Source organism: Agelaius tricolor, unplaced genomic scaffold (assembly GCF_023055355.1).
Source record: "Agelaius tricolor isolate 1412-34295 unplaced genomic scaffold, bAgeTri1.0.p SCAF_9, whole genome shotgun sequence".
In the NCBI taxonomy this organism is placed as follows: domain Eukaryota; kingdom Metazoa; phylum Chordata; class Aves; order Passeriformes; family Icteridae; genus Agelaius; species Agelaius tricolor.
Genome location: NW_027269269.1, coordinates 10,206,624 through 10,226,921, shown reverse-complemented (window position 1 = coordinate 10,226,921; position 20,298 = coordinate 10,206,624). Strand labels below are relative to the sequence as shown.

Here is a 20,298-nt window from a genome sequence, read left to right as displayed (position 1 = left end):
CAACTAGGGAAAAATCCCAGTACTCTTGGCCTATCCAAGTCCAGGCTTAGCTTTTTTGTTGTAGGGATTGACTCTTAAAAGTGTTATGGACTTGCCAAATATTTCCCTATAGGCCAGATTCCTGTTTTTCATATAAACAAGATTCCTTTTTACTAAACAAATGCAAATAAACTTTAATGTCTACAGCTTTCATTCACTCCCCTTCCCAAGTCAAGTTTCAAATAAACATTCCTTTTTCCAAGTGTTAAAAAGTAAGGAGTTACTGCTTAAGTTCAATGTGGTGTTTTTCCTAGGTATATTTATGTTTAACCATTCTCATTTGGAGGTGTTTATTGTACCTTTTATTTGGGCATTATATGTGTCCATCTCATTATACCCTTGGTGTCTGATCTACAGAAACTATAAATTGTGTTCTGCTCTAGAAACAGAGCAAGAGGTTTTGCACCACAGAGGAGATACAGTGCAGAAAAACAATTGCATATAATTACTTGCAGGTATATAACTGCATTGCTGTAGCATTTTAATATATTCAGCACATTTTGAAACTGGCTAGCTTGTGCCCTGGCAGCAAGGAGCTGCTGCAGCAAAGCAGATCAAAGCAGGTTTCTAATGATTTCAAGAGGTAGCACAGATTATTTCACTCTAAGCTTTCAGTTAGAGGCTGCATCTCACTATCTAGTCCTATGATTCTGTAAATCTTCTTGGTGAATTCATTGTTCTTTACCCTATTTTAGATCACATATGTTCGGGATTTAATGGGTGAGCCTGCCTAAAATGAAGCTATGAAAATTACAACAAAAATGAAGCGGATTAGATTTTAATATTTTAATTTTAGTGGTTTGAGAATGAAAACAATCACGTGGACTGTGTGTTTGCATATCTTTTTACCATCATGAAAAAGCCAAATTGCAACAGCATTCAAGGTAGGCTGTTGTAAATTCTCTCTTTTAAAAATTATTTTTAAATGTAAAAGTAAACAACAATTGAACTGACATTTCAGGAAGATGTTTTTAAGGCATTTATTAATCTGTATAGCAGGAAAATTCAATTTCCAATACCCTTTCTCTTGTGTAGCCTTTACAGACATTGAAGACCATAAAGAAGAAATTATAGAGCAAATTGGGAATTCAGCAGCAATAGACCAGCAAAACTGGATGATATTTACCAAAGAGATCAGAAGAAATGCAGTGAAACTGGCACTAACGCAACATAACCTTATAAATCAGAAGTACTCCTAGCTGTTGAAAGGTCTTTCTAGGCTGTCTCTTTTCTAGCAAAGACAGTCCATTGAGGATGGAGAAGCAGAACCTGGGCATTTTAGTGTTGTATTTTCTAGTTTTCTTGTCACTGTAGCTACTATGGGTTGAGTTGTAGCTTGAATTTGAAAGACCCATGTTCCAGCAGCTGTTTCAATCCATGTTCTTTAATATTTTCTCTAAATCTAGAACAAAATCCAAACTAGTTAATCAGACAGAACTAGACATTGAAGTGAAAAAGACAACACGGTAGTTCTCTTCCTGGATCATGAGTCCTCAGTGTTATAAAATTTGATTATTGGACATGGAAGTGGAGGTCTGTGCATAGGATGTGTTTACTCTTTGGCTCTGAACAGACCTATGAAAAATGTGTAACTGAGGTCCCAACAGTATTTTGCAAAAAGTGGACAAATTTAAGAGTAAGTGCATGGCCACAGTAGCAGAAACACACAGAAAGGCTATTCCACATTCCTGATTTGTGTTTTATGGAGGTTTCTCTGATTTGTCTGAAAGTACCTCTGGAAACCCTGGAGTACCCTGGAGTGGAGCAGGCCTGCCTGAGGCAGGTACATTATATCTGCCCCATGAAAAAGTTAGGATATTCAGTATCACCAGGGAAAATACTGAATTTGGGATTTGCATTTTTATTGCATATATCTTCATGTAATTTTAGTGGCAAATAGTTGATAATATTGAGTGAATGACGTTCTTCAAGATGTACTAAATTTTGAAGGCTTTAAAGACACTCGCCTACAGTTTGTGAAGCAGTTCTAATTAGCATCACTGTTGGCACAACTCATCAGTGGGGAAGCCAGAGACAGAGAGCTGGTTCATACGGGAGGCTGCTGTAACAGATCATTTACATATATGCTTAATTTTAACCACCATAATTTTAACCATATATATAAGTTAACACCTATACAAGAAGAAGTTGCCTGGATCAGAAAAGATTAATAGTAGCCTGAAGAACCTGAAAACTCACAGATTTCAGAGGCTTCTCTCTCAAAAATTAACTATATTTACGCCCTGATGAGCCACATACACCTGCAGAACAGCTTAAACATCATGTCTATAATTCTTTTTCTTTTAATTATTATTAGCAATTAGGATAGATACAGACCTTAATATCTCTGCTTTCTTGACTGTAATGGTATCTTGCTTATTTTCTTAAAATTGGTACTCACATTCCAAAAAGCATCTGGTTCATACTGCCACAAGTTTATGAAACTTGTAGAGTAAAGGGAATTTTTTTTCTCTGCCTCCTTGCCATTTAGACCACACAGTGAGGTAATGGTGCATTACACTTTATGGTTGCTGCTGATCTACTTAGACATTCCTGTGTCTGCCATTGCTGTGTAAACTAAGGGCAGAACTGAAGTTTCTGGTTGTTTATTTATAATCTTGTTTTCCCTGTCAAAGGTAAGACTTAAAAATGTAATTTTTTTTTGTTCTATTCAGCAAGTTCCTGTGTAAGAATGTGTAAGTGCAGGCATTTTTGAATATTACAATACTACAAACTTTCAAAAAAAGTTTGATATTGAGAAGTCTAATATTAAAGGTAGTCTATGACCTCCAAGCCCATCTAAATCCTATATTGTCTAGGAAGAAATATGTCTACAATTACAGCCACAATTTTAACCATATTAAATCTGAACTGAAGATCTCATGCCAGGTAATTCTAATTCTTAACACTAAATTCTAGTTTAAATCTAATTCAGACTTTCCTGATTCATCCATTTTATCATAACCTCTAGAAAGTAAAGAAACAATAACCATTAGAGGATTAATATTGAAAGCCTATTAAGAGAGCAGGCTCACACTTAAAAAACAATTTAGTGTTTCATAACTGGAATTGGATTTAGTAATATTTGCCATTGGGAATGAGCATTTGCTTCTACAAATCTAGTTACAGCATACAAAATATGCATCTCTTTTTATCTCAAATGCAAATAAATTGCACAATTTGAGGTCTGAATTTAATGAAAAAATGTTTTGAAGTCTTAATCATAATTACATTCCAGAACTCCAAATAGAGCTTTATGTGTGCAGCTTTGTGCAGAACTTGACTCAGAGACTGATTCAGATTTTTTTCTGGTCATCAACTGTTTTTTCATGGGGGAAGACTTTTTGTTTGTTTGTTTGTTTGTTTGTTTTTGCAGTGTGCCGCTCAATCAAGATTTGATATTTGATGTCCTCTGGCTCTGTACAAATCAGTCTTTCACTTTATGAGCTTGCCCTTCATCCAGATACAACAATTTTGGAAACAAAAGGTAGTTAGTGCTACAAATGCCTAGCTAGATACAGGGATTAGTAACCAGTTCACCACTTTTCTAAAACATTTTTGCTACTGTAATCCCGTGGTCTCACTCATGCAATTCATTCCATAATGCTTTTTAGTAGAGTTGGTATCAGTAAGGTTAAAGCTTTTTTCAGGCACCAAAGAGAGCCCTAGATATCCTGTAGGAAAGCAACCAGGTAACAACTTTTTCTGGTAATTCTGTCCAGAACTTTGTCTAAAAACAAATTCCTGGAGAGAATGTAATGGTTTTTTGTGGAGTTTTTTTGTTGATTTTATTTTGTGGTTCTGTCTATTTTTATTCTTCTCGGGTTCTATTTAATTTGAACCTAACTCTGCAGAAGCATGTACAGGCACTACTCATTTCTACCTGCAAACATTGGCGATTAGGACTTTAGCGAGAGTTTCACTCATTCTTTATCGTTTCTTTCCTACATGCTATGTACTATATTGTGTTCAAGACAAAGGAAAATTAGCCCTTGTATGATTTATGCTTGTGCAGGGACAGATTGTCCTCTGGTGTAGCTCTATGGTTACTGACAGACAGAGAGATGCCAATTTAGCCTGCTGGGGATGTGACTTCCTGCAGTCAGCATGGAGGCAACTGTAAGCAAGATGACTTTCAGGAAGAATTGTAAGCATTCATCATTTAAGAATGTCTTTGTGAGATTAAAACAGGAAGAATGTATCATTTTAATGTTTATGTTTTCTTCAGTCTCTAATATCTGTACTTCTCAAGATTGTCTCTCTGCATATAAACACATATCCATGCATACATATCCAAATACACTTATAAACAAATATCGTATCTGCAGTGATCTAAAAATACTGACATGAGTGACAACCCCAGAGGGAAAATAACAAAGAGACTGAAGAAGTCTGTATCCTGAATCGCTATATAATCTCATTATAGCAAAATAGAAAACACTGAAGGAGAATTCTCTCTGGAGAATAACAGCAGAGTAGGCAATAGGCAGGTTATACAATAAGTTTTTCACTTCTTTAATGTGCTACACTGTCTTTGTATCTACACACTATTTTTCTTGTGTGTTTTCTCAAGCAAGTGATTACTTAAAGAATCTATTTAAAAATAGCAACAAATACTGCAGATGATTATGAACAGTAACACATATAGCAACTCATAATTTTATGTTTTCTTTTACATATGTAAGAAAAGAAGATGACCTTAGAAACCTCTTTTGTAATTGTGATTTCAGTTTTTCTTTTTTTTTTTAATGCAAGTAATATACATGATAGGTAGAGAGAAGCCAAAGCAATTAATCAGAGAACTATCTGATGGCAAAAGATAGATCAATCACTAGAGAAAAAAGGTAAAAGAAGAAAGAGAGTTTGATGAAGAGAGGCCAATTCTTTATCCTTTTCTTTTTATTCTCAATATGAAACAGAAAATAATTTTTCTTTAAAGTTTAAAGGAAGCACTTAGCAACCAAAGGGTATAATGATAGAAAGACTCAAAGTAAATTACATTCATTATAAAGTGTTAAACAGTCACTCTCTTGCCTGGTAAGAAAAAAAAAATACAAAAACCCTGAAAAACCAATTAAAAAAAAAAAAGAAAGTTGTAGCTCTTCAAGGTATATATACAAAATCCCATGCTCAGATTAAAAAACAGGACTGTGCAAAAAACATTTAATAATTTTAAGCAAGTTTAGTAGGCACATGTCCCTTTCACAAAAGACACACAATAGCTGGTATCCCTCAGTGATTCCTGCTCTGCTAAGAACGAGAACAGATTGAATGCAGATGAAGATCAAACCAGCCTCATATCTCTAGAAGTGGTGGGTGAAGGTTAGAAAATGTAGACAGAGCAGTTCAGGAGAGCAACAAAGCTGTTGTACGTGCTGCCAGGCACAGGTTTTGTAAGCTCAGCGTGAGACTTATTGGTATTTATTTCACAAGCGGAGTTGCGAATTGCAAAACAAAGCATGCCCCAGAGATGCTCTAGAGGAAAACTTTCAAACTTGAGTATGCCTGGAAAAGAAAAAGAAGGATGATTCAATAGGGAAAGCACTAAGTTTGATGTATCTGATCACAGTTCTGTGCTCAGCCACAGGCTTTCTGCTTCATCAGGTCAAATATAAGGATTAGATTCTCAAAACAGACATGTTTAGGATGGAGTCTGCATATAAAAGTTGCACTATCCACATTTCTCTTACTGGATGTGCATAATGCTGCCTAAATCCTTAGAACAGGTTCTACATATCTTTGTAGCAGCAACTTTTTCGAAACTTTTGCCCAGCTGGCCTTCATATGTATAAACACTAACAATTATCACAGCCACACTTCTTGTCTTCTTCCTCTTCTACCTCCACCCACTCCAAAACACCACCATAGGACATGTCACTTTCCTTGCCTCCTTGGAGGTCAAAAGTCCAATTACACCCTTCTTCTCTTCATGAAGGGATGTTCTTCTGACTCTCAGCTGAGTGCCTTACCTAACAGCATTCTTATTACACCAGTGACAAGCCAACTCTTATTATGCAGATGATTCTAGAAGTCATAATACTTGTTTTCAAAAGGAGATGGAGGGAAGATATGCAATTCTGGATGTGAGACAGATAGACTTGGGGCCAGTCTTTCCCTTTGCCTGTTGACTCCTTTCCACATTTCACACACCTCCTAAGAACCAGATAAAAACTTAAAATATATTAAATTCATACATTCAGCCTAATCACCTCTGGAAGTATCACTTAGACCCCATCATGCTTGTGATTCAGTTCTATCACATTTTCACTCAGAGCCTTCAAACCTTATGTCTTCTATATATTTTTCCTCTGCTGTACCCAGTAAGAGTGTTGGTGTACAATCAAATGAAAAAGAATAACAGGCTTTTCCACCAATTTTTCTGGGGTTTTTGTTTGGTGTTTTGCTTTTTTTTTTTTTTTTTTCTTTCCAGTAGGTCTACTGCTGAGATCCATGAGAAAATACTTATTGTTATTTACTATATGAATTACTGGAATAAAGTCCTTTTCTGTTTCATTCACTTCCTGAATTTTCTGTGTATCCATCACCAAGTTTTTGTGATTTTAATTGTCTTGGTGATTTTCTGGAATTTTCAAAGCAAGAACATCTTAAAATGACTGTGATAAAGGAGCACTTCAATCTGGTTTTTACACACTATTTCCCTGATAATTGCTTTCCTGGAAATGTCACAGGCAGTGACTTACTGTAACAACTGTATATGAAGAGTTGTTGAAGTAAAGTTCAAATTTAGGGGTACCTAATTGTGGAACTATAATCCAGACTAATACATGTGCACATGTCCTAACTCCAACATCAAAAAATTTGCATGTTAAACTGATACTGTCTACAACTTTCTCACAGGAGAAAGCTGAGGGGCAGGTACTGATCTCTTTTCTCTGGTGACCAGTGACAGGACCCATGGGAATAGCCTGAAGCTGTGTCAGGGGAGGTTTAGGTTGGATATCAGGGAAAGGTTCTTCACCCAGAGGGTGGTTGGGCACTGGAACAGGCTCCCCAGGGAAGTGGTCACAGCCCCAAGCCTGACAGAGTTCAAGAAGCATTTGGACAATGCTCTCAGGCACATGGTGTGACTCTTCAGGCTGTGCTGTGCAGGGCCAGGATTTGGGCTTTGATGATCCTGGTGGTGCCTTTCCAGCTCAGGATATTCTATGATTCTATGTAACAGTGACACTGGAAATCTTTTCCTAAAGCAAATACCTGAACTCTGTGCATATATATAATATTTTAAACCTTGTGTTTCAAAAAATGCCAATATTATGCATTAAATCTACTTCCCTCTGAATGGCTTTTTATTTTTCACAATATGAGGAAGTTTTGGTGTTCTATTGTTGTATTTCTGTTTAATTTTATGCCTTCTTTCCAATCTCAGGATTTTGTTCAGTGTGTCAATCTGTCAGTTCACACATAAAGATGTATTTTGTGAACCTGTAAAATTGCAAACTAAACCTCTAAAGTTTTTCAAATAATTACAGGCACTGTCTCTTTTTTCTGCTTTCTATTAGATCTGTTTTGTTTTTTATTTGACACTTTTTACTTCAGTACTAGGACCCATAATGTTCCAACATACATTCCAGATTTTACTCAGTAATGATGCAGTAATTCTATGCATCAGTTTCTGTATCACAAGAGCTTCAAGCATCCAAAGACTTGCAGTAATTTTCCAAAGAAAGTATGTTTTACTAGAGGTTTTTATTTAATGTGTAACTCTTTGAAATCTAGAGTGCAGGATTTTATATTTCCAAAAAAGGGTTTCCAAATTTGTTTGTTAGAAAAAGTACCACTTTTGGAAAGCACTGACATCCAGGTTCAGTCTAGGAAATTCTCGATTAAGTCTTCATTTTTAGCACATTTCAGAATTTATATGTGCCGAGAAATGATTCAGTGATAACTCTCAGAATATTCTAGCATGACAGGATGGTCTAGCCAGGGCAATATAGCCATATAAGCAACGAGGCAGGCTGATTGCAGATAAGCATTTGCTCTTGACCTGAAGCAGATTAAAACAATTATGGGATATGTTTATCTCAGTTGAGAATTTAATTCTGACTGTTTAAAAAAATGTTTGTTGTAATTGCTTCCATAGCTTTCACCTCCCGTTCAGTGTCTGGATATACTTCGCATTGTTTGATTCAAGAATTTCGACTTGTTGCATTTGGTCTGTGTCACAAAAACAAAGAGTGGTGCTTCTCAACTGGGAGAAACCTTCCCAGAAAAAAATACACCAAGAACTACTTGTTCTGGTATAGTTACCTGGGAGGGAACACCATAATGATCTTATTGTGGCTGGAATCCAAATTCTCAAATGAAGACTCCTTGCAAAGAAAGGCAGAAAAAATTCTGTGAAGGAAAGACAGAGCACAGCCAGCAGCAAGCTGGGTCTGCTGTGGTGCTTTTATGGCAGCATCCAACATGAGATGGATAGGACCCACCTAGAAGCATGGGATGAGGCCATCAGTGCACAGTAACAGCTTGTGAAGTATTGCACAAATAAAAAATTTTACAATAGCTATTTCATGTTAAGGTTCATACACAAAACTTATTTAAAATTGAGATAAGCTGGACAAAAAAATCCTGAGAGCCTTTTCAGTTCTGATATTTAATAAGAGAATGTTGTTTATTTCATTGGGTAAATCTCTACTTCTCTTGTCTCTCACAGGAAAATGGTTGATTTTCTCAGTCTTGGACCAGCTCTTGAATTTTTAAAATTTTCTTGCTTTATGGTGCTCAAATAATTAAACTCAGAATCATATTATCTACAGCCATCTGGGATTCTGGGAGGCAATTAATGAAAAATTGAGCAGTTTTGTGAGTGTCTTCAGTGAGCTTGGTCTCCAAAACAATTGGTCTCTTGTCCATAGGTTTTGAGGATAATATAAATTTTCTTATGCTAAAAGAAGAGATATTTTTACAAGGTTGGCAGTTCCAAAAATTTGATCCACTTGAGCTATCACAAAGGGGTGTTGTTCAGTAATAACATTTGCAGTAAATAATAAAAATGTTATTTCCACTCTTTTTTTTTATTCTTTTTTCTTTCAATATTTGAGACACGAGAATTTAGGACTAGGACATTAAATAATAACATATAATTAGGGTGTTATTGCTTCATCTCCTATCAAAATTATCATGTTGGAAATTCTCAAGGGGTTCCCCCTCTTAAAAACAGATTTCATTGAAAAATACCAAAATTGAAATAGGCTGACCAATTTTAAAAGGCATTGGCCTTTACTTGTACACAAATTCCAGCAGTGGAGGCCAAGAGGTATGAAGAATATTAGAAAGCAGAAAAAAATGGAAAAAAAAAAAGTAGCTGCTGTCACAGAATCAGGATGCATTGTAGTTTGTGAATTCTGAGAGTATGGTTTTAACAGCACTACAGAAATAAAATAAATTATAATTATTTGGGGTAATCCGTGGAGATAGAAATAAAGAAAATTAGAATATATTAATATTGTCCTAGAAACATTGTAAAAATTCCAGAGGAGTGATCTATCTCTAACACCTATTTAATCAAAACCAAATCTACTGTATTTCTGAACAGAAATAGCAATATCTCTAGTTGAAAATAATTAATTGGGAAAAATCTCTGCCAAAGTCCCTGTTTTGGAGCAATTATGTCTAGCAGATCACTCAGCAATACAGGTGTAAACTTGCAATGGTAGGGCATATTTCAGAGTTTTCTTTTTTGTTAGTGGAGCAAAAGCCATCACGCATATTCTAAAGATTTTCATGATCTAAGAGGAAAAATCCTTGTGATGCGAGGCTATCTAAATTAGATGTAATTATCCTCTTTAGTGATTAATTAAGAAAATAGTGTCAAAATACAAATTCCACTAAGAGAAATGTGTTGTTCTTTTTTTAACAGAAACAAGCCAGTAAGACCTTATAATATTTAGTCTCCTTGGAAGCTGTAACAGGGTGTAGTACAGCAAGTTCAGGAGTTGTAAGATTCACCAGCTAAACTGAAAGTAAAGCGTGTTTGCTGGGCTCTAAAAATAGTGTGCTAATGACCAACTTGGGTTTTAAGATACTGATTTTTTTGATGCCAAAGGTTTTAAAAGACAAAACAAAACACAGCATTTGTGAAAACATTTTTTTAGAATGTTACCTCCCTGTAAAGCACAAGAAACAAGCTACTTTGTAGGCATACAATTATATTTATGACCACCAGTTAATAGACAAGCATTGTTTTAAGTTTTCAGGTGTTTTTGCTGCACATGTTGGTAAGTGTTTCACAATATTTTTTGTGATTATCCTGCATCTATTGTACCTAGTGGGACCGCTGTACCTCGTACTCCTAAGCAGCTGTCATGATAAGATCAGTTCAAACACTTCCCAGCTGCTTTGTACTCTGCCTACTCTGCCTGCCTGGACAGGGAGTGCAGCAGAACTGAAATGAATGTCTGCATCAGCATTGTACTAGTCTGACGTGGCTACACCACAAACCATGGATCTCTTTATTATTTTTGTTATGGGCAAAGGTAAAAAGTATTGATTTTAGGTGCCCTGTTGTTACCAAAAAACCTTAAAAAACATAGAAAAGTGTTGATTCTAAAATGCTGCTTTCAAGATAAATTTGTTGGCCATTTGGATTATATTGATTTTTGGGGTTTCTTTTCCTAAGACAAGTCCAGTTTAGGCAAGTATTGAAAAGCACAGACAGAAGTTGTTGTCCCAAGACCCCAAATTTTGAAGCTGCTCAACAACAAATACACAGTTTTCTTAATGTCTTATTTCAAAAAGGGGGAATTTACACTGTGGACTATTTAATGATTAAAAAAATAGATTAACTATCCTGATATACATATTGTTTGTCAAATTATTGCCACTGCCACTTCTTTTCCCTGCTGCAGAAATTACCCATTGCAGAATATAAATAATGGCCTCACAGAGGTATTCTGACCATGGTAGCAATCTCCATACTGAATGTCAAATCAAGAGCAAATAATTAAATTAATGTTAGTGTAAAAATGATGCAACGTGAAATTAACTCAGTCCAATTGTTTACATTTTACACATTCATGAGGGTAAAAAAACCCTTCTCTTCTCTTACTATATCGGCCAAGTCTATCTCTTAGTGTGCTAAAAAGAAGAAAAAGAGAAGACAACCCAAACTTTTTGCAATTTATTTTTATACCACAGGTTGAAAATCAGCCTTTCTGAAAAATAACAACAAAAATTACAAAATGTTGAGAATCTCAAGTTCTTTTGATGAACTTAAATTTTGTTTGCATCATTCCCTTTGATTTGTTTTGTGGGATAGCTTAGACTAAGCATGAAATCAAACAATGAGGACTACGTAACTTCAGCAAACACTAGATGATTAAAACAATATATTTCCTTCATGCATTGTTACAGGTAAAATGATATTTTGTGAGACAATAACTGCCCTCAAGTCATGATAAATTCCAGTATACACCTAATTGCAATGCAAGAATCAAATGGAAATCAAAATTCAGTCTCAGTGTAAATATTTATATTATTTTAACTGAAGAAGACAAAATTCCCTTTCTTTAGGGTTCTATTTCATGAATGTTAAAGCCTGGCAACAAATACCTATTCCTTTTGAAACTTACAATTAATTTTCAAACACATGGATCTTGATATGACAGAAAAGGTCAGGAAATAGGTTGGAAAATTTTCAAGATATGACAAGAACTTTAAATCGCTGATTCTGCTGAAAATAAATATTATCTTAGGTTCTCTGGAGAACACTGGCCATAACTGCATTCCCATGTCTCCACTTTTTAATGTAGAAGAGAGTGGCTTTCTTCCAAGTGGCTTAGTGGCTTATGTTAATTTTTTTTTTAACCAACAACAACAAAAAAAAAAGGACAAAAACCAAAAACAAAACAACAAAAACAAAACCAGATTTTTTTTTTAAAGAAACTTTGGCTATAAGTTTGAGACATTCCAATTAAAGATTTTGAGGGCACAGCACCAATACATTCAGTGTTGTGTACCCAGTATGAGAAAAACATTGATAAACTGGAGGGAGTTCAGGGGACACCATAGAGACTGTGAGGGCTGGAGCACTTTTCGAATGAGGAGAGGGTAGAGGAGCTGGGCTTTGTCAGGCAGGAGCAGAATGAATTTAGACAACATAGCAACAGCCCTCAGTAACTTATTGTGAGTAACCAAGACATCAGATTCATGCTCTTCATAAAAGACAACAGATACAAGTGTACATGTGAGTTGTTCAGAGTGGCTATGCTGAGTAGATTGCTCCCCATGAGAAGTGCCAAGCCATGGCACACATTGCCAAGGGAGGTAGTACAGTATCTCAATAGTTCAAGATTTTCAGGATACAACTGAATTCCAGCTGGTCCAAGCCCATAGCAGACCCTGCTATGAGCAGGACTTTAGACCAGAGACTTCCTGAGAACCCTTCCAGCCTCAGCTATACAGTGAGCCTACTGAGCAAACAGGCATCTTTACAAAGTATAAAGTACCCAGAAGTGCAGGAAAAATACTAAAAATTAAATCAGTCAGGGCAATTCTTGCAAAAAAATGCAAATAAGTTATGTAGAGATTTGCTGTCTTTCTTAATCAAGTCCACATCCTCTGAAAGTCTTTTGTCTTAACAGATTTCAAAGCAAGGCGAGTCTCTGTCTCCAGTAAGAGAGAAGAGGTGGCTCCTTTCAAAGGAGTATGCAATAGCCCTGGACATGAACCTTACTCTATTCACATTAATAGCTCTCTGGAGCTATTCCTTTGCACAAGCATTTCCTGATCTCATTAGCCATTATGTCTGTGGAACTAATTGAACAAGACTTATGGCCTTGCTTAAAGCTGAATTTATTTTTTTTTCCTCATAAAATGGTATGGTATCAATATCAAGAGTAATGTAATGCCAGTTGATTGATCTTTTCTGCAGAAGAAGGAATTATGTGGGAATCTAAGGAAAAAAAACCCTCTCTCCAGTTCTTATTCAATAAAGCTTGAAATGGAGCCTGAGGAAGAGCAGATGAAGTTATGCTGCTGCTGCTATCTGAAAGCAATGACTTCTATAAAGCTTGCCATGAATAAAAGGTGTTACTTGAAAGAGTAAACAGGAGGTGAAGTTTGATACAAGAATTCTAATTACTCTCAACAGTGTTCAAATATAAACATTTTTAGTCTCCCTCTTCATCATGACTATAAAGGATTTGATAAATGTCTTAAACATGTTACTCAGATAAGTTTTCTATTTAGACTCTAATCTCTCCACATTTTTTTTCCATTCATCTTTCCATTTAGTTCAGAAAACCTTTCATTATGTCATTGAATATGCTGGGACCAACCAAGAACATTGGGTTGATGCTCTCTGATTCCACTTAGGACAACCTAAAAGTTAAGCTACATATCTAAGAACATTGTCTAAATTCTTCTCAAACACTGACAGGTATGGACAGGGCCAAGAACCACTACCCTGGGGAATTTCTTCCTGTGCTAGTCCACCTTCTCATGGAAGATATTTTCCAAATATCCAATCTGGACTACCCCTTACACAGACTTAAGACATCCCTCACCTACTATCATGGGACAGCAGGGAAGCTCTCTTCTCTCCCTGTTATTAGCAAATTGTAGGCAGCAAAGACATGATCCCTCAGTTTCCTCTAAGCTGAACAAACTTTTATCCTCAACCTCTACTCGTAAATTACATCTTCTAGTCCTTTCTCCATCTTCCTTGACATCTTTTGAGCACAATATTTTTATATCCTTATATCATGGAGCCCAAAAGAGCACACTCCCACTAGAGGTGAGGCTGCACCAGTGTTGTGTATAGTGGGGCAGTCACACCTTTCCACCAGGGAGCTGTGCTGTGCCAAATGCACCCCAGGATTCTGGTAGCTCGTTTGGCTGCCAGGGCACATTGTTGACTCATTTTGAGCTCACCATCAACCTCATCCCCCAGATTTCTTCCCACAGGGCTGCACTCCAGCCACTCGTCCCCCAGTCTACATATCACATCCAGGGTTACACTTTCCCAGGTGCAGAGTCTGATATTTGTCCCTAATTCATGAAGGCGTAGATATATTCACATATAACCTCAAACACCTGTGTAAACAGTTTGTAGTGCCATGTACCAAAGAACTTTATATCTCTTCCATCAAAACCTTTTTTTTTAGAAAACAGATCTAACCCATCATCTTTTCCAACAGCTCACCCCATTAATTTTTCCCCATTTTACAGATCTAGCTTTCCCCCATTTTACAGATCTAGCTTTTGGTAGCAGCTGAAAGACAAACAAAACACTATAAAAATAAAGGAATAAGGTTAGGAAATTATACCAAAATTATTCCATTTTTTATACAAATGAATGATAGACGAGGATTACCATTTTCTGTTATACCATTCTACTTCAAACAGGAACGTGCGAAAAGCATTAGAGCTTCTGCAGGGAGGAGTCTTGGACTATTTCCTTAAAGGAAGGCAAAAAATGCAGGAGGATATGATGTATGCATGAAAAAACTACAGGTAGGCTAGCAAAAGTGATATAAATATTTCTAATTACTCTTTCAGATGATGAAAAATAAACATTGCACTTAGTGCAGCCCTCTGGGTTTTCCTCCTTGTCTTAATCTAGCCTATAATTAACAGGAAGAATATTTTCTGCCATCCAGAGATCTTTGTAGCAACAAAAATAAAATGTTAATGTTTATAAATTATTTAAAAAACACTGTTTCTACCAGATACTGGTAACTGACAAGAATCAGGAAAAAAATTTAAATTTTCCAAATATGATAACATCAGATACCATTCTAGATAAAATCTGTGGTTTTATGTTTTCCATTAGTTTCCTGTGCCACTAAGCAATTTCAGAAAATCCCTATTATAGACAATTAGAGGCTAATCATCACCTGGAAGAGTCTCCTTTCTAACTCCTGCTCCATTTTAACTCCTGAAGGATCATAATTCAAAAGCATTGAAATCCTTTCAAAAGCATTAATTCCTGATAGAATTCTTCTTCTAATTCACATACATTCCCCACCTTTGTTTGATTTCCATCTATCTCTTATCCTGTTTGTATCTTGTGGTAATGAGCTCCACAGACATTTCTTAGTTTGTTGAAAATACTTTGTTCTTTTTGGATTTTTTTTTTCTATTTTATTGTCTGCCTCCTTATTTCTGATCTGTCGTGTAGGGCACCTTTTATTTCTTTAACAGGATATAGCTGCTCATATCTGCCTCACTTATTTGTGCTCAATTGACTAGCTTCAGAAAGCTAGCTATGAAAAGTCTTTAAATTTCAAATTTCAATCCTTATATTTCAACAGCTTTCATACTTGTGTACAACTTTACATTTTTCTAAACAATGGGAAGGCAGTTTTTATGGGGTCAAATATGTTTGATTAGAACAGTATCTCAGCTTTTGGCTAAAAATAACTACAGTATTATTCTAAAACAAGTTAACATTGTTTTATATGTATGTGTATGCATATATGTGTATAAATTTATCAGTCTTGCATAGTTTCATTCTTTGGATGATTATCTCTCATTTTCAAATGCAACTTCATCAGAAACTTATCAGTACCTATTCAAGTTTCAGCACAATGGGCCTATGTACTATTTAAAGTTCCCAAACACTGAAAATATTAATTACCTGTTGCTGTTATTGGTTCCAAAATTTCACATAGTAAAACTAAAAATCTTAGAATGTAATAAGATAATATAATCTATCACAAATTTGATATATTGTAACAGAAGACATGAAGAATTCTATTGTTTAAAAAGTGTGGCGTTTTCTTGTAAAATCTTCAAGAAACAGTAATTAAAAAAAACAAGCAAGGGAAGTGTATGGGAAAAATGTAGTTGATATTGATATTGCTTATTTCTGCACACAGAATTGTAAAAAAATGTTGAAGAACTGTTCCTCTTTGAAAAAAATATGACCTCCTGTAATACTGCCACAGTCAGATAGACCTTTAGTGAACTTCTGAGCAAATAATCATCATGTGAGTTGAAAGTGCCTAAGGTCAGTTTTAACTGAAGCACCAAATTTCTGTAGAATTTCAAGTGAGGTTAGAAGAATAAACTCAGAATACAAATACTGTAACTGACACCTCTCAGCTAGTTCTTCTCTTTTTCTCCTTCCCCCCTCCTGCCCTTCTATCTTTCTCTTTATTCTTTTCCCTATTTCAGATATACATATTTAGGTTGCACAGTGGCAGGTTTCCAGGCAAAGAAGAAACTCAAGGGGGAAAATTTATTCATCAATTAATTGCAGTAGGAATACCATATAGTATCTGTTCTTAAATTCAAAGTCAAGAAAGTCTTTATCTGTGAGGAGAAAAAGTAAAAATATGCTGAGCATGCCTCTCCATGTTAATTATCTTGGTTATGTCTACAAGCTTGCATATTTGTATGCTCACCTTGTCATTCTGTAGCATCTGAACCCCTGATATTGAACAGCAGGTGAAGGGGGAAAGTATAAAAGAAAGTTAAATCAAAGATAGGATTGAGGGTCTTGTAGTGATGGCACTAGCAAAACAGGAGATCTAAAGTCAGCTCTTGATTTCACTGTATATGCACTGAAGAGCAAGTCTCATTTCCTTCTGCTAGTCTTTCTCCTTACCCATAAAACAATGATGATATTTTATTCAAACTTTTTTTTTCTTTTTTCAATATTTTTTTTTTCTTTTAGTCAGTTTTTCATTTAGTCTATGAACTTTTGGGGAGGAGAGATGTGTCTTACTGGAGGCTTATATGGAACTGAGCACAAAGGGACTTGTCAGCTGAGAATTCTCAGCTCTAGCAGAATACTGAAAAGCAATAACAGGCAAAGCACAATAAAGATGTTCTCACTTCAAGTATCAAGTACAGACAGGTATCATATCACTGAATTTAAATGGGCAACTGAAGGCAGATAGCAATCAACACAACAGTAACCATTTATCTTTCAGAGAGCTTTAAAACAGAGAAAATGATAGAAAGATCTTACAGCTATTACATATTTCTGGTTTTATTTCCTAAGCCTGAATGTCAGTGGTTAATGAATTGCATTTTGATTGTAGTTATGTGATGAACTTCATATTTCCAAGTTTCTGTTTTTCCCTTTCCTATATGTATTGCTGTGTGTGTATATATGCATACATAAAAATCCATATAATATATACATAGTGTATCTGCATTCATGTGTAACACTGAAGTATGTTTCTGTCTAGAACAAGAGGCATTTCCTCTTAATTTCTTAATGAGGACACATTAGATGTGATGGGATTAAAGTGGTCGATCTGATTAGTCTGCCTGCAGTTGCTGAATGTGTTGAAAGGTCAGCAAATTCATAACTGCATTTGAGCTTTACTTTTGAGGTCTATCAAATAATTTCAGTGGGACAAAGCTTTAGACTGACTCATTGTGAAAGAAAGACATGGTGCATTAGGAGTAGCCTGAAAAATGCCAAATGCTGGTTTCTTTTATAGCTGATAAAAGTTAAAAGACAGAAACAAATTATCCAGGCCTTCTAGAAAAAGGAGAAAATATGCCAGCACAGTACTGCTGCATGACAAATTGTTATTCAATAGGCATCTTGATGAGGACAGCTTCATAGGCAGCATAGGGTTAATAAAGTTCAAGTGTTATATGGCTACAGCTGCTCTTAAATTTTGTAAGGCACCCACAAGGTAATTTCAGCATAAAAACAAATAGGTCTTATAAAAATTATCTGTTAAAAATTTAATTGTGTTAAACTTAATGAATCAGGAATATGAAACTTTCATATGAAAAGTGCTTTTAAACTTTGATTTTTCTGTAATTCAGCATTTGGTAGTAAAGGAATGACCCTATTAATAAAATTAATTCTGCTTTGGCGGATTTTTCTAGTTTTATGAACCTAGGAGTATAGACCCAAAACTGAACACAAAGAACTATTTCTAATAAGAAGTCAGCTCTAGTATTGAGACTGAGTTTGCAGTTTCCAGTTGTGAATTTTGTTTAATTTTGGTTTGTCCCTTCAACAAATGCAGCTGATTATATGCTCATGCTGTGAACAGTGGCCTACATGCTTAACATGGTACATGAAAATTCCCTTTCATATCAAGTTCAGCCCGTTCAGATCTGTGTGAATAAACACATGACTAGCACTTACAGGAGAAAAAAATACAAATCATAAAGCACTGAAAAGTTAATTAATTTTCACATCATTTTGTCTAAAGAAAAAATATTATTATAGTATTCATTCTGCTAAAGCCTCTATTGGGGTTTAAACAGGGTTCACAGTTTTTGTGCTGTACCTTGTTATCCTGAACAAGATATCCTGAATGTCTGAATTGCTGACAGAAAATGAACTGCATGACCCCAAAGGTCACCTGCCAATTGCTGTGCTGTTTTTTAAAAAATCCTTCTCAGTTTGGTCTCCATTTTTTGAGCAGATCTTGGGAAATGTCAGTTCAGACCTGCTTTATGTACAATCCCCAGTACTGGGTTGGGAATAATTCCCAATGCTCTGCACAGGCAGGCCTGTAAAAACATGTCTTGAGCAAGTAAATCATCCAGGTTAATCCAAAACAAAATATTCCATTTTTCCAAATACTTTTTGCTTTTTTTTTAAATTGAAGGACAACGTGAATCAGTCTCCTTGATATTTTTGCAATTTCTTTTATTTTTTCAAGTTTTTGGTGGTTTCTTCCCCCTAATTTAATCAGTCCAGTAAATAGACATATTTGTAATGCTGTTGTTGTTTACAAATAATTGATTTTCACTAGAGCTTTTCTTCATCTCCAAAACTCTTCTTTTTTTTTATTTATTTTTTATTTTATTTTACCAGAATGCAAATTTTTTCCTTAACCAACTTGAAATATTCCTTCTGCTTCTCCTTTCACTTGCCTAGAGTGTTTTTATACTAAAACTTTATTAAATTTACTTTGTGATTAACATTTTAATGGAAATATAAATATATTTACCCCCATAGTACTTTGATTTGAAAGCTATTTCCAAAAGCATCCATTTTACTGTTTAAAAGCTGAAACCTAGGTTCCCAGTTGAAGTAGATTTTGCACCCTGATGAAACAAAAGTTACAGTACTCACCCCAGATCAGCTGGTATTCTAGACTCTCCCATTGCAGTCCCAGGTCCCCATTAACACTTTCTTCTTTGCTTCTTTTCTCCTGAATTATGGGATTATGCTCCTGGAGAGTCTGTAAGTTCCTGGAAAGAACATTAGCCTACTTCAACAGAGCAAGAGAGAGACATAGAAGAATTGCAGCAAAGAACTGATTTATGAAAAAACTTGTGTAACAAACTTAGAGAAACAACACACTTGGTGGTGCCGAAGTTTTAATAAACTTCTCCTCCTGCAAACTGGGTAGCACCAGGCAGAAAAGTGGAGAAGTACTTGATGTGGGTCTATTCAGATGTTACCCAGACATCTCCAGGATTGCAGAATCTGGCATTGTCAATGAGACTTTTAAATTGTGGGCTTTGGCAAGGTTACAATATGAGATCCTGCTGTTACACAAACAAGATTGCATTGAGCTCTAGAAAGCTTTTTCTTTTTCCAAAAATGTTGATCAGCTCTTCCTGTCTCACACAAAGAGCATTGGGTTGAAAAAGGATGATAGAAAGCCTAAAGAAGGATGACAGTTTAACAGAAGCCTTGGAAAGAAGTCACTGGATAATTTAATAGGTGTTTCCTTTAATGGGTTTTGTAGAAAATATCTGTTATTTTATTTATATTTTAAACACTGAATAAGCTTTTTTTTCCATCTTGAAAAGCTGTGTCTGAGAACTTCCAAGGTTGAAATATTTTAAGGAGAAAAAGAATGCAGTTTATAATAAACCTCAAAACTCCAGTAGGTATCAAGGATACTCAGTCTGGAAGATAAGACTAAAGTCCAAATATTATAATCTGTTGAACAGTTAAATCTATCAATCCTAAAAGATTTTTCCCTTCATCTGAAATCACTATAGACAGAAGATATGTGGCCATTGTGCAGTGGGCAGGGCAGGGGGAGGATAGAGAATTGCAGGGAGGTGAGGAGGGGAAAAGGAGGACGACACTGTCCAATGACCCAAGAATCACCTGTAACATGGGAGACACATGTGGGCAAGTTCAGAATAGAGGACTGAAGCAAGAAGTATCCATATCCTAACTTCATGGTTCAAGCTCTCAAATGCCTGCAACTGTAAGGCCAGCTTGTCTTTTCCAAATGACCTCCCGTCTCTATACATTCCAAGACTCCGAGTCTGGAAATACTGTAAAACAATGGTTATTGGGTTTTAGTGTGGGGGTGAGTTTGTTTGCTTTTTTAATTTGATTTTTCA

General features: G+C 35.6%; 1 long non-coding RNA gene across 3 annotated transcripts in view; it reads right to left on the bottom strand.

Moving 5' to 3' along the window:
- The window catches only part of LOC139593357 (uncharacterized), an 84,335-nt gene that overhangs the window by 35,773 nt on the left and 28,264 nt on the right, over positions 1 to 20,298 (bottom strand). For all 3 annotated transcript variants that reach the window (XR_011680264.1, XR_011680265.1, XR_011680266.1), the window contains exon 2: positions 19,064 to 19,182. This is a non-coding gene — a long non-coding RNA (uncharacterized lncRNA). The remainder of the gene's footprint in view (positions 1 to 19,063; positions 19,183 to 20,298) is intronic.